General features: G+C 36.1%; 1 long non-coding RNA gene across 4 annotated transcripts; it reads right to left on the bottom strand.

The window, feature by feature from the left end:
* Positions 1–6,345: 6,345 nt before the first annotated feature.
* On the bottom strand, positions 6,346–13,516 carry LOC138371401 (uncharacterized). 4 transcript variants are annotated; one of them, XR_011230438.1, is made up of 5 exons: positions 13,304–13,516; positions 13,105–13,189; positions 11,416–11,544; positions 10,758–10,864; positions 6,346–7,627 (listed from the first exon to the last, which is right to left on the bottom strand). It is a non-coding gene; the product is annotated as an uncharacterized lncRNA (long non-coding RNA). The 4 variants fall into 4 exon arrangements; XR_011230439.1 differs by having other exon boundaries at positions 10,758–10,856; XR_011230440.1 differs by lacking the exon at positions 10,758–10,864 and having other exon boundaries at positions 13,105–13,192; positions 13,304–13,514.
* Between the last annotated feature and the right edge of the window lie 880 nt (positions 13,517–14,396).

Genomic DNA, 14,396 nt, shown 5'->3' with positions numbered 1-14,396 from the left:
ACTTTCAATATTAGCTACTTATCGTAAACATTCTTCCTAATTAGGTACCTATTGCTGTAATCTCCTAAGACAAATATTAGCAATTTAGGTAATTCTAGTTTAAATATTTACTTATTAATCCATACAACTATATTCCTTTATGATTCAACAATTACCCAACATTATTTCTATACATCAACTATATAGTTCCCCTTCCTTGACCAAACCCCATATTTACTCCCCTCTGTAAGGACACGCATTCTAGGCGACTCCTATTTCTCGATTATATATATATACTGCACATTAATAATTCCAAACCCACTGGTTATCTAATAACCCTCACATTACATCCTCGACGATTCTCCACTATACACATTTACAACAATAATTCTTTCGTACCTTGTATGGAAGAGAAAAACTTGATCCTTCACCAGCTCGAGGTTGTGTCCCTAGAGTAACTACACACGATGGTATCCACGTCTACGGTACTCAAGCGTCTCACCTGCGAAACTATATTGTATTCAGGATTCCGAACATTCATATACGATAAACATTCATTATCACAATTAATATCTCAAATACACGGCCATGCACTGTTCCAAAAGCAACACAGCTTGGTAAGGAGTGGGGGGGGGGGGGGGGGTTGCCTCATGGGCCACTTTTGAAATGAGACATGCACTCGAGTTATGAAACAAAGCGCCACTCCACCTTACAGACACACTGGGGGGGGGGGGGGTGTATCAACTAAGCTTAATCTCTTATCTGGGAGCTGCGAGTGTGTGACCTGTTCTTCATGTGTAGTATTTCACCATCTATAGATGAATACCGCGTACCATTCATATATATACACACACACACCAAAGCTTCCACACGCTATGTTCACTTCCAGCCATTTACTTTTTATTATATAATAAAACTCTTCCGTCTAGTAAGGCTGCGTCTCATGACGGCTAATGCTCAAAGTACACCACATGATTATTTCACGAATGATATTACATTTAGTACTACTTGGGATTTCGGTGTTATGGACTACGTAACTCAATTCTTTGAGGAATGTGTTGAAATGAACATATCACACTCACCTGCAGGTCACAGCCTCTTCCATTACTGTGCAGTGTGGCGTTGGTTGCCCTCCATCCATGATGCTTTCTTCACAAATACATACTTCACCATTGCTCTCTTTCGCCCAGCCACCACCTCTCCACACGCTCATCTGCATGAAATATAATGCGTAATATGCATCCATTTAACCTTAACATTTCGTATTAAGGGCTACAACCATCTATTTATGAATACTCTAGTCCAAACTCCTTACATAATTTTCTCTTCCCTACCATTTCATTTGCTCTAGTATAATGGTATCATTAAACCTCTAACAATTTGTATATTACTTTCTGATATGTCTATCAACGTCTAACTAACTTTAGATGAGGGAAAACTATAATACATACCAAAACATGTCTTGCACCTCTGACGAGTGCTAATTTTCTTTACAATACCATCAAAGCGCAGCCATGACAATACCCTTCCCCACCCTCAAAACACCATGTCGGGTATACCTACAATCCGAACCTAAACACGAAATTTACAATTATTCGGGTTTCGTGATCGCGCATAATCATCCTCCCTCCCCAAAATCAGCGTCTGTTACAGTTCGGGCTAGACAACATTAACTGCCCAATAATTACCTACCAGTAGTAATTGGGGTAACTATACCACAGATTGCCTGATAATGTTCAAGGGAAATGAGACTATCTTCCTACTACACAATTCTCAATTAACACTACAAAATCAACTCCACACCATACTTCCTGCTACACAATGATAACCAACAGCTCGTGCACCAATAACTGAAGCTCAACCTTCAGTTACAAAAGTGACTTACTGACATGTTTTCTTTCACTTTGGCCTACACTACCACTGGTGGAGCGCACGCTATCCCGCTCACTACACAATTACACCAATATCAACAAAACCACCACCTACACAACCCCACGTCTACCGTCGCCACCCACCTACAATAAACAAGACAAATACTGTCACGAAGCTCACATCTGGAGTTGACATTAATCAACCATTGGTCGCAAGTCAACCGGAACCTTATCACCTACATATAGAAATCATATTGTTCAGCTTTAAAAATAATGAGATCTTTGTCCTACGAAGGAGGTCGCGCTGATTTCATGCTCTATATTTAACATTATAAACAATTTCACTTAATAATGGTAGTAACATTTGAATAGTAACATTAAACATTTACTTATCACCTATCTACGTCAAACGACTCTGGTAAATTTACCCCTCTACTTCCTTCGACGAGGACAGGAAGGCTACGTATTGTCAACGGTTCCCCCCTCATACGTCAAATTATGTACCCAGGTAACCCTAACACTTTAAACTGGGGGGGGGGGGGGGGGGGGGACAACAACACTTTAACGTTGGATAACACTACACCATAGCGACAGCGGCCAAAGCCTATCGACCGACTTATTCACTACTCTTAATCAGCAAACTTACCGGAAGCAACACCACCATCCTCCTTCCACACTACATTTTGACAATTAAACCACTTTTTACACAATTTATAATTAATTTCCGTAACTCATAGCTTTTCATATTTAAAACAAAACTGATGCGGGTCCTGATATGGCTGTAGTAATGACTGGTCAAACTTCAATTGCCCAAACTAGGCTCAAAATTAGGCTAATCCTAATACAATATTACTATGCCTAACTATTTACCTTGTGCCGGATAGCCCCATCATACCTTGGTAACTCAAGTAGCACAACTGCAACATCTCCCACCACCTTCTGCTCGCCACGGTATGACTCCAATCATCGGTCCTTCAAGACTCCTGGGGAAAAAAATACATTACAATGTTACAAATCAATAAAGTACGTAAACATTTATAATTATATCATAGTACTGATTATGGCGTATATACCCCCCCAAACAGGGGGTATATACACCAGCTATAAAATAATAGAGATTTTTGCCCCTATGTGCGTTTGGACGGTGTACAGAGTGACAGTGTAACCTAGGGGTCTGTCAGCCCTAGCGACCCCAAAGGGTAACGGGGTACCAGCTCAGAGTAACAACACGCCCTAACACTAACTTGTACACCTCTACTCGGCTAATTCTAGGGGCAAAATAACGTTCCGTTGCGCCTCAATGAGCAGGTGGACTCAATAGCCAATCACGTTTCTCATTTTCACTTGACGTCACATTGTCGCAAGCTGTACTGTCATTGGTCGGCTCGACGTAATTGGACACCTTAGTAGTTAATGAGATTTATCTTTTGACACTGAAATATATCAACTCAAATGTATACTCAAAGTATGAGAAACATACATTTACCAATTGGATGAAATATTATTAATTTTGATACAATTTTCCTACTTAAAATTATCTGTTAGATTAAGGACCTGCCCGAAACGCTGCGCGTACTAGTGACTTTACAAGACTGTAATTACTGTACTATGCTATGTATTCTCACAAACCCAATGTACCTTCTTGTATATAAATAAATATATAAATAAATATATAAATAAATATATAAATAAATATATAAATCAATAAATAAATTAATATTTATGTTTTACATTACACTCACAAATTATGATTTTCGAATACTTATTATTAAATAAGTATTATTATAATTATTAAATAATAACATTACTTATTCAAGCTGTATGTACAGTACAACACAGTACAGCATAGTACAGTACCGTTGAGTACAGTTCCGTACGCTACGATACACTACAGTATACTGTACTGTATACATTACAATACACTACAGTACCGTACGATACAGTACACTCAAGGGCACAGTACTGTACACTACAATAGAGAACACTACAGTACAAGGTACAGTACCGTGGAGTTCTGGGGCCAGATTCACGAAAGCACTTACTCAAGCACTTACGAACGTGTACATGTTTCCTCAATCTTTGACGGCTTTGGTTACATTTATTAAACAGTTTACCGGCATGAAAACTTGCCAATCAACTGTTGTTAATGTTATAATCAGCCTCCTAGTGCTTCGGACCTCATTAACTGTTCAACAGTTATAAACAAAGCCGCCAAAGATTGAAGATTGAGAAATATTCTTCAATATTGAAGATTATTCTTCAATATTGAAGATTATTCTTCAATATTGAAGAATATTCTTCTTCAATATTGAAGAATATTCTTCCATATTATTCTTCAATATTGAAGAATATTCTTTAATATTGAAGATTATTAATCTTCAATATTGAAGAATAATAATCTTCAATATTGAAGAATATTCTTCAATATTGAAGAATAATCTTCTTCTTCAATATTGAAGAATAATATTCAATATTGAAGAATCTTCTTCAATACTGAAGATTATTCTTCTTCAATATTGAATATTAATCTTCAATATTGAAGAATAATAATCTTCAGTATTGAAGAATATTCTTCAATATTGAAGAATATTCTTCAATATTGAAGAATAATCTTAAATATTGAAGAAGAATAATCTCCAGTATTGAAGAATATTCTTCAATACTGAAGATTATTCTTCAATATTGAAGATTCTTCTTCAATATTGAGGAATATTCTTCAATATTGAAGAATAATCTTCAATATTGAATAATAATCTTCAATATTGAATAATAATCTTCAATATTGAAGAATAATCTTCAATATTGAAAAATATTATTCAATATTGAAGAATCATCTTCAATATTGAAGATTATTCTTCAATATTGAAGATCAATATTGAAGAATAATCTTCAATATTGAAGAATAATCTTCAATATTGAAGATGATTCTTCAATATTGAAGAATATTTTTCAATATTGAAGATTATTCTTCAATATTGAAGATTATTATTCAATATTGAAGATTCTTCTTCAATATTGAAGATTATTCTTCAATATTGAAGAATATTCCTCAATATTGAAGATTATTCTTCAATATTGAAGAATATTCCTCAATATTGAAGAAGAATCTTCAATATTGAAGAATAATCTTCAGTATTGAAGAATAATCTTCAATACTGAAGATTATTCTTCTTCAATATTGAAGAATATTCTTCAATACTGGAGATTATTCTTCTTCAATATTGAAGATTATTCTTCAATATTGAAGAATATTCTTCAATACTGAAGATTATTATTCTTCAATATTGAAGATTAATATTCAATATTGAAGAAGAATATTCTTCAGTATTGAAGAAGATTCTTCAATATTGAATATTATTCTTCAATATTGAAGAAGAAGAATATTCTTCAATATTGAAGATTATTCTTCAATATTGAAGAATATTCTTCAATATTATTCTTCAATATTGAAGAATATTCTTCAATATTGAAGATTATTATTCTTCAATATTGAAGAATAATATTCAATATTGAAGAATCTTCTTCAATACTGAAGATTATTCTTCTTCAATATTCAATATTAATCTTCAATATTGAAGAATAATAATCTTCAATATTAAAGAATATTCTTCAATATTGAAGAATAATATGGAAGAATATTCTTCAATATTGAAGAACAATATTCTTCAATACTGGAGATTATTCTTCTTCAATATTGAAGATTATTCTTCAATATTGAAGATTCTTCTTCAATATTGAGGAATATTCTTCAATATTGAAGAATAATCTTCAATATTGAAGAATATTATTCTTCAATATTGAAGAATATTATTCTTCAATATTGAAGAATATTCTTCAATATTGAAGATTATTATTCTTCAATATTGAAGATTAATAATCTTCAATATTAAAGAATATTCTTCAATATTGAAGAATATTCTTCAATATTGAAGATTATTCTTCAATATTGAATATTAATCTTCAATATTGAAGAAGAATCTTCAATATTGAAGAAGAATAATCTTCAATATTGAGGAATATTCTTAAATACTGAAGATTATTATTCTTCAATATTGAAGAATAATCTTCAATATTGAAGAAGAATAATCTCCAGTATTGAAGAATATTCTTCAATATTGAAGAAGAATAATCTTCAGTATTGAAGAATATTCTTCAATATTGAAGATTACTATTCTTCATAACCAAATATTCATTATTAATCCTCTAAACTATATTTTTTATTTTATCAAATATTTTAATACTATTGATTTCAATATTCATTTCTATATTATAAATATATTATTCATGTTTTTCACAACTATTCTTTAATATTCATGTATGGGTAAATATAATAATTATATTTGACAAATGGAATATTCTTTTTCGGAATACATATTCTCCCAAACGTCTTCAGTGTCTTTCAAACGTCTTTCAAATTTTCACACAACGTTCAATTTCCATCCAACCAGGTTTATATGTACGTGTCACTACACAAAAGAGATTGTTAAAAACAACCTTCAATTCAACTATGTTTATTGAGAAAATATTAATTACATCTCAAAGGGATACAGTGCTTTAGGGTATTTCTACCCCCCTCTGCTTGCAGAACCTAAAGGGGGCACACAAATTCACTTACTACAAATACAAGATTCCTGTTTAATATAGTAAGCACACCATATAAATGTTACAATCTTGGGGCAATATTCTTGTAACTCCCAGGTATACTCTATCATAATGATATATCACATCTAAATAATAAGTGCTACACTACTTATGAATAACTATAGAAACTTTCAGTTCTTTCCAGTGTCAACTTATTTATGTATTAAACTTAATAAGATTTTGTTAACTTGTCTCAAATAACATTTGCAATTTTTGTTACAGTATATTAGGCTATTTATACCCATTACCGCCGCACAAATTCACTGATTACAAATACAACAATCCCATTTAACATTTCAGGTTAATATAGTACTATCTATGAGTATAATAGTGTGCATCCACAGCACTAAATTTTAACACATTAACGATCACACATAATATTCTCACTAATTTCTGCAACGATTCATAATAAAACTATCTTTGCCCTGTCCGTCACATTCCGGGAGATACGTGATTTTCTCACACACACTCACTACTGTGCAAGTGACGATAAAGCAAAAATGTTAAACATCAAAGGTATTATTCATATATATGCTATTTCTCTATTCCCTTTGACTAACCTGTTTCAACATTAGTCACTACACAACGTTGAAGCCTAACACTACTAGATTTTCTGAGGTTCAAGCACAACGTCCTCACATTGGGGACTTAATGTATTATTTACCATTATAAAATAAATATTTTAGTATATATTATACACAATTTTTTATTATTAGTATATAATGATTAGCTATTTGATTCATTCAAAATATTTGCTCATTACATTTATTAATTATTGACTAGTGCATAACAAAGTATTAACGAACAATTATAATTATTATTCATTATAATTATAAAATACAAATCAATTACAATTAATAACATCTATAGATAGTACATGAAACTTGCATTAATTTAATTACACTAATTACAATTCATGCCAATATTTCTAAGCTATCTCCAGGCTTATCACATTGGCGGTGCTCCGCCCAAACCCCGAATGCCGCGAGGGCCAGTGGCGCCGAACCCCCAAACGCGGCGGCTGGCCGCTGGAACTAGGAATGTGTCGACCTCATGGCCGCAGTAGTCTGCCCTCGCCCTCCATCCCTTTTCCTTGCTCATCAATGGTGTACCTTCTGCGCCTTCCGTAGTCGGTTCTGCAATTAGTCAAGCAGTAAGGGTGGGCAGAAACGGCCATGCACCATCAACGTGACGGGCAACGTACCTACCACTTAAGGCTACTGCTGGAATTAGTTTCTAAGACGAGAGGGACATTTCCGGAAGCGAACTGGGCAAAAGTCATTAATGGATAAAGCAAGGGTGATACCCTGTGGGAAAACTGACAATGAACACTGCCACAGGGGAAGAGAAAAAGATCTTCCAGGAAACTAGTCGCTAGCGAACTAAGGTAACTACCAACCTGACCAGAACTTTAGCGACAAAGACAAGTAAAACAAGGTTGGGGGGGGGGGGGGGGGGAGTGGGAGGGGGGCAGTTACCGTATCTGGGTCAAGGGCAGAAGTTAATCCAGGGGGAGGCATCTAGCAAGCAATCATTCACTTCAAACTATTCAAATACAATAATATCAAACAACCCAACATTAAATATTTATATGACCTCTATGTACATAATATCAATTCAATATATACATCAAACCATATTTCAATTATAATAAACAGGTTTTAAGGCGCAACTGCAACATGCTTGCGTCCACAGTGACACGAACACACATTATAACGATGCTAACCGAGTCCCTTACAGTGATCTCCATTGTATGTTAGCCTCCCAAAGCATGTTACACCTGAATACTTAGCCTAAGAAAATGCCTTAAGAGGCGTAAATGACTTTAGTCTCAGTGTCAATGAGCATCTGCGAGCAACACTACCCAAACAAATTAAAGATCTGCCCATCTGAGGCAGTGAAATGGACACCAGGAACGCTAGGGATCCCTAATTCTAAAACGTCTGCATAAACCAGCGGCCTGGAAGGCCGCATATTTATATTACCAATATAAATATAATACCCGAATAACATCGCCGGCTTAACTCATCACAGGAAGAACGTTGCCTCGAGACCAGCCCATGAACGCAGTCAGCTAACACGGCAGTGGCTATGACAACTTTCCTGGCTACATTGGGCAGACAAAAACGACTCGATAAACCACCGGCCTCGCAACCACCAGTATCTTCCGGCATACACCGAGCAGACAACACGTCGGAAAACCAGCGGCCTGGGAGGCCACACATGTCTGGATAAAACACCAGCCGGGACGCTGCACATTCTTTCCCCCTACAACGTCCACACAAAACGACTGGAAATGTTTACTGGTAAACGAAACTGGTACTGCCTACCTGTCAGTACTTATTAACTTAATTACAAAGTCAAGAAAACAAGTATGTGTAAAACGGTAATTAAATGACATGCACTGAAGCAATGCATAACTAACAATACATTGCTGACGGAACTAATCATAATATGAGTCCAAGATAAACTTAAAAGGGACAGCCATGAGGCCCGAAGACAGCGTCTAGCACATCCTAGCTCACTAACTTATGCTTCACCTTTCAGTTAAGTAAACAAACAAATGTAAAACCAGCAAAGATACATGCAGCTTGACACTCCATACAATTAATAAATTAAGGAAATTTCTGGAAAATAACAGTCCATGGAAAATTTAAGCTAGGGACCGCAGGCCTGTGACACAGCAGCTACCGTAACCTACCTGACTTTACCTATTAACTTATAAACGATAAGCATAATGATAAACATAACTGTAAACCAGAAATAAATAAACACATGCAGCAACACGCTGCATAATTGGCGGGAATAGTTACCTGATGTAACTAAACGTAAATGCAGGGCCAGTAATCTTAAACCAAGAGGCAATGGGGGTGGGGGGGGGCCCGTACTCCGCGCCTATCACAGCCTACCTGCGTTATAAAGTAACTTAGTGGTTTCGCAATTGTTATTGTTTCCCATTAACAGTAAATCACGTGCAGCGTGACCCCCATAAGTTCAACTATTCAATTTTGCTAATTTAATGGTACGCAATATTAACAAAATCGTAAAGTCAAAGGCATGAGGCTTGTAACTCAGGAACTAGCACAACCTAGGTTACTTGTTAAAACTGTTTTGTGTTAATAAATAAGTTAATAAAACATGCACGGGGGCAATGTATAAATTTTAACAATAAGTTGCAGAGAGAAACAATTCATAGTTGCAAGTCCAACGAAGCTAACAGCAAGAAACTTGCACCCGTGATGCGGGTCAAAGATAAATTGAGTCATAACACATTGTAACTGGAAGACAATATACATTTTTATATAACCAGCGTTTACAGTATGGTAAGTCATTTACACAATGATCTAACACTAGTTTCACGTCTGCTTTACATTTATATCTATTACCAATTTCTCTTCATTTCGGTAACGTTTCCTATATATTACAAACTTATTACTTTGCCAATCTAGGAAATACAATCACATTTATATATACAAGAACGTACATTGAGGTTGTTAGAATACATAGCATGGTATTTACACTTGTAACGCCATTACTACGCGCACCCTTTCGGCCAGCTCCTTAATCTAAGATAATTTTAAGTAGCTAAATTCTAGCGGAATTAATACAATGATTGATACATTGCAACAAACAACCACAGATTAGTAGGTACAGGTATATTAAACCACATTGCTATATTAAAGCTCAAATTGCATTGACAGCTTGATTGGTAATTTATACTAACATTAATAGGCACCATACAGCAAATGGAAAGCCCATAACACAGCAATGATCACAAGGGTAACGTTTTTGCCATTGGGTACATGATTACAATATTGGCTACAACTACATACAATGCAATTTTAAACCAACACTAACAAACTATGAAGATGCAATTACGTACCTTTTACTTTCAATATTAGCTACTTATCGTCAACATTCTTCCTAATTACGTACCTATTGCTGTAATCTCCTAAGACAAATATTAGGAATTTAGGTAATTCTAGTTTAAATATTTACTTATTAATCCATACAACTATCTATTCCTTTATGATTCAACAATTCCCCAAAATTATTTCTATACATCAACTATATATTACCCCTTGACCAAACCCCATATTTACTCCCCTCTGTAAGGACACGCATTCTAGGCGACTCCCATTTCTCGATTATATATATACTGCACATTAATAATTCCAAACCCACTGGATATCTAATAACCCTCACATTACATCCTCGACGATTCTGCACTATAAACATTTACAACAATATTTAATTCTTTCGTACCTTTTTAGGGAAAAACTTGATCATTCACCACCTCGAGGTTGTGTCCCAACAGTAACTACACACGATGGTATCCACGTCTACGGTACTCAAGCGTCTCACCTGCGAAACTATATTGTATTCAGGATTCCGAACATTCATATACGATAAACATTCATTATCACCATTTATATCTCAAATACACGGCCATGCACTGTTCCAAAAGCAACACAGCTTGGGAAGGAGTGGGGGGGGGGGGGGTTGCCCCATGGGCCACTTTTGAAATGAGACATGAAACAAAGCCCCAGTCCACCTTCCAGACACTGTTGGGGGGGGGGGGGGGGGTGATCAACTAAGCTTAATCTCTTATCTGGGAGCTGCGACTGTCTGACCTGTTCTTCATGTGTAGTATTTCACCATCTATACACGAATACCGCGTAGCATTCATATATATACACACCAAACCTTACACACGTTATCTTCACTTCCAGCCATTTACTTTTATTATAATAAAAGCTGTTCCGTCTAGTAAGGCTGCGTCTCATGACGTCTAATGCTCAAAGTACACCACATGATTAATTCACGAATGATATTAGATTTAGTACTACTTGGGATTTCGGTGTTATGGACTAAGTTACTACATTCTTGGAGGAATGTGTTGAAATGAACATATCACACTCACCTGTAGGTAACAGCCTCTTCCATTACTCTGCAGTGTGGCGTTGGTTGCCCTCCATCCATGATGCTTTCTTCACAAATACATACTTCACCATTGCTGTTTCCCCAAGCCCGCACCTCTCCACACGCTCATCTGCATGAAATATAATGCGTAATATGCATCCATTTAACCTTAACATTTCGTATTAAGGGCTACAACCATCTATTTATGAATACTCTACTCCAAACTCCTTACACAATTTTCTCTTCCCTACCATTTCATTTGCTCTAGTATAATGGTATAATTAAACCTCTAACAATTTGTATATTACTTTCTGATATGTCTATCAACGTCTAACTCACTTTAAATGAGGGAAAACTATAATACATACCAAAACATGTCTTGCACCTCTGACGAGCTATTTTTCTTTACAATACCATCAAAGCGCAGCCATGACAATACCCTTCCCCACCCTCAAAACACCATCTCGGCTGTTTACCTACAATCCGAACCTAAACACGATATTTACAATTATTCGGGTTTCGTGATCGCGCATAATCATCCTCCCTCCCCAAAATCAGCGTCTCTGTTACAGTTCTGGCTAGACAACATTAACTGCCCAATAATTACCTACCAGTAGTAATTGGGGTAACTATATCACCACAGATTGCCTGATAATCTTCAAGGGAAATGAGACTATCTTCCTACTACACATTTCTCAATTAACACTACAAAATCAACTCCACACCACATACTTCCTGCTACACAATGATAACCAACAGCTCGTGCACCAATAACTGAACCTCAACCTTAAGTTACACAAGTGACATACTGACATGTTTTATTTCACTTTTGCCTACACTACCACTGGTGGAGCGCACCCTATCCCGCTCACTACACAATTACACCAATATCAACAAAACCACCACCTACACTCACGTCTACCGTCGCCAGCCACCTACAGTAAACAAGACAAATACTGTCACGAAGCTCACATCTGGAGTTGACATTAATCAACCATTGGTCGCAAGTCAACCGGAACCTTATCACCTACATATAGAAATCATATTGTTCAGCTTTATTTTTTATGAGATCTTTGTCCTACGAAGGAGGTCGCGCTTATTTCATGCTCTATATTTAACAATTATAAACAATTTCACTTAATAATGCTAGTAACATTTGAATAGTAACATTAAACATTTACTTATCACCTATCTACGTCAAACGACTCGGGTAAATATACCCGTCTACTTCCTTCGACGAGGACAGGAAGGCTACGCATTGTCAACGGTTCCCCCCTCATACGTCAAATTATGTACCCAGGTAACCCTAACACTTTAAACTGTGTGTGGGGGGGGGGGGCAACAACACTAACATTGGATAACACTACACTCGACCCCTAGCGAGAGCGGCTAAAGCCTATCGACCGACTTATTCACTACTCTTAATCAGCAAAGTTACCCGAAGCAACACCACCATCCTCCTTCCACACTATATTTTGACAATAATTGAACAACTTTTTACAAAATTTATAATTAATTACCGTCACTCATAGCTTTTCATATTTAAAACAAAACTGATGCGGGTCCTGATATGGCTGTAGTAATGACTGGTCAAACTTCCATTGTCTAAACTAGGCTCCAAATTAGGCTAATCCTAATACAATATTACTATGCCTAACTATTTACCTTGTGCCGGATAGCCCCATCATACCTTGGTAACTCAAGTAGCACAACTGCAACATCTGCCACCACCTTCTGCTCGCCACGGTATGACTCCAATCATCGCTCCTTCAACACTGCTGGGAAATAAATACATTACAATGTTACAAATCAATACAGTACGTAAACATTTATATTTATATTTCAGTACTGATTATGGGTCAGGACTAAAAATATCGCAGTATATATACCCCACAACAGGGGGTATATACGCCAGCTATAAAATAAGAGATTTTTGCCCCTATGTGCGTTTGGACGGTGTACAGAGTGACAGTGTAACCTAGGGGTCTGTCAGCCCTAGCGACCCCAAAGGGTAACGGGGTACCAGCTCAGAGTAACAACACGCCCTAACACTAACTTGTACACCTCTACTCGGCTAATTCTAGGGGCAAAATAGCGTTCCGTTGCGCCTCAATGACCAGGTGGACTCAATAGCCAATCACGTTTCTCATTTTCAATTGACGTCACATTGTCGCAAGCTGTACTGTCATTGGTCGGCTCGACGTAATTGGATACCTTAGTAGTTAATGAGATTTATCTTTTGACACTGAAATATATCAACTCAAATGTATACTCAAAGTATGAGAAACATACATGTACCAAATGGATGAAATATTATCAATTTTGATACAATTTCCCTACTTAATATTATCTTTTAGATTAACGACCTGCCCGAAACGCTGCGCGTACTAGTGGCTTTACAAGACTAATTACTGTACTATGCTATGTATTCTCACAAACCCAATGTACCTTCTTGTATATAAATAAATATATAAATCAATAAATAAATTAATTTACTGTTTTACATTACACTCACAAATTATGATTTTCGAATACTTATTATTAAATAAGTATTATTATAATTATTAAATAATAACATTACTTATTCAAGCTGTATGTACAGTACAGCATAGTACAGTACCGTAGAGTACAGTTCCGTACGGTACGATACACTACAGTATACTGTACTGTATACATTACAATACAGTGCAGTACCGTACAGTACCGTACGATACAGTACACTCAAGGCCACAGTACCGTACACTACAATAGAGAACACTACAGTACCGTACAGTACACTACAGTACAAGGTACAGTACCGTGGAGTTCTGGGGCCAGATTCACGAAACCACTTACTCAAGCACTTACGAACGTGTACATCTTTCCTCAATCTTGGACGGCTTTGGTTACATTTATTAAACAGTTTACCGGCATGAAAACTTGCCAATCAACTGTTGTTAATGTTATAAACAGCCTCCTGGTGCTTCGGACCTCATTAACTGT

This window comes from Procambarus clarkii, chromosome 35 (genome assembly GCF_040958095.1).
Source record: "Procambarus clarkii isolate CNS0578487 chromosome 35, FALCON_Pclarkii_2.0, whole genome shotgun sequence".
NCBI classification, from domain to species: Eukaryota; Metazoa; Arthropoda; class Malacostraca; order Decapoda; family Cambaridae; genus Procambarus; species Procambarus clarkii.
Note: the sequence above shows the minus strand (reverse complement) of the source record. Positions and strands in the feature narration are given on the sequence as shown.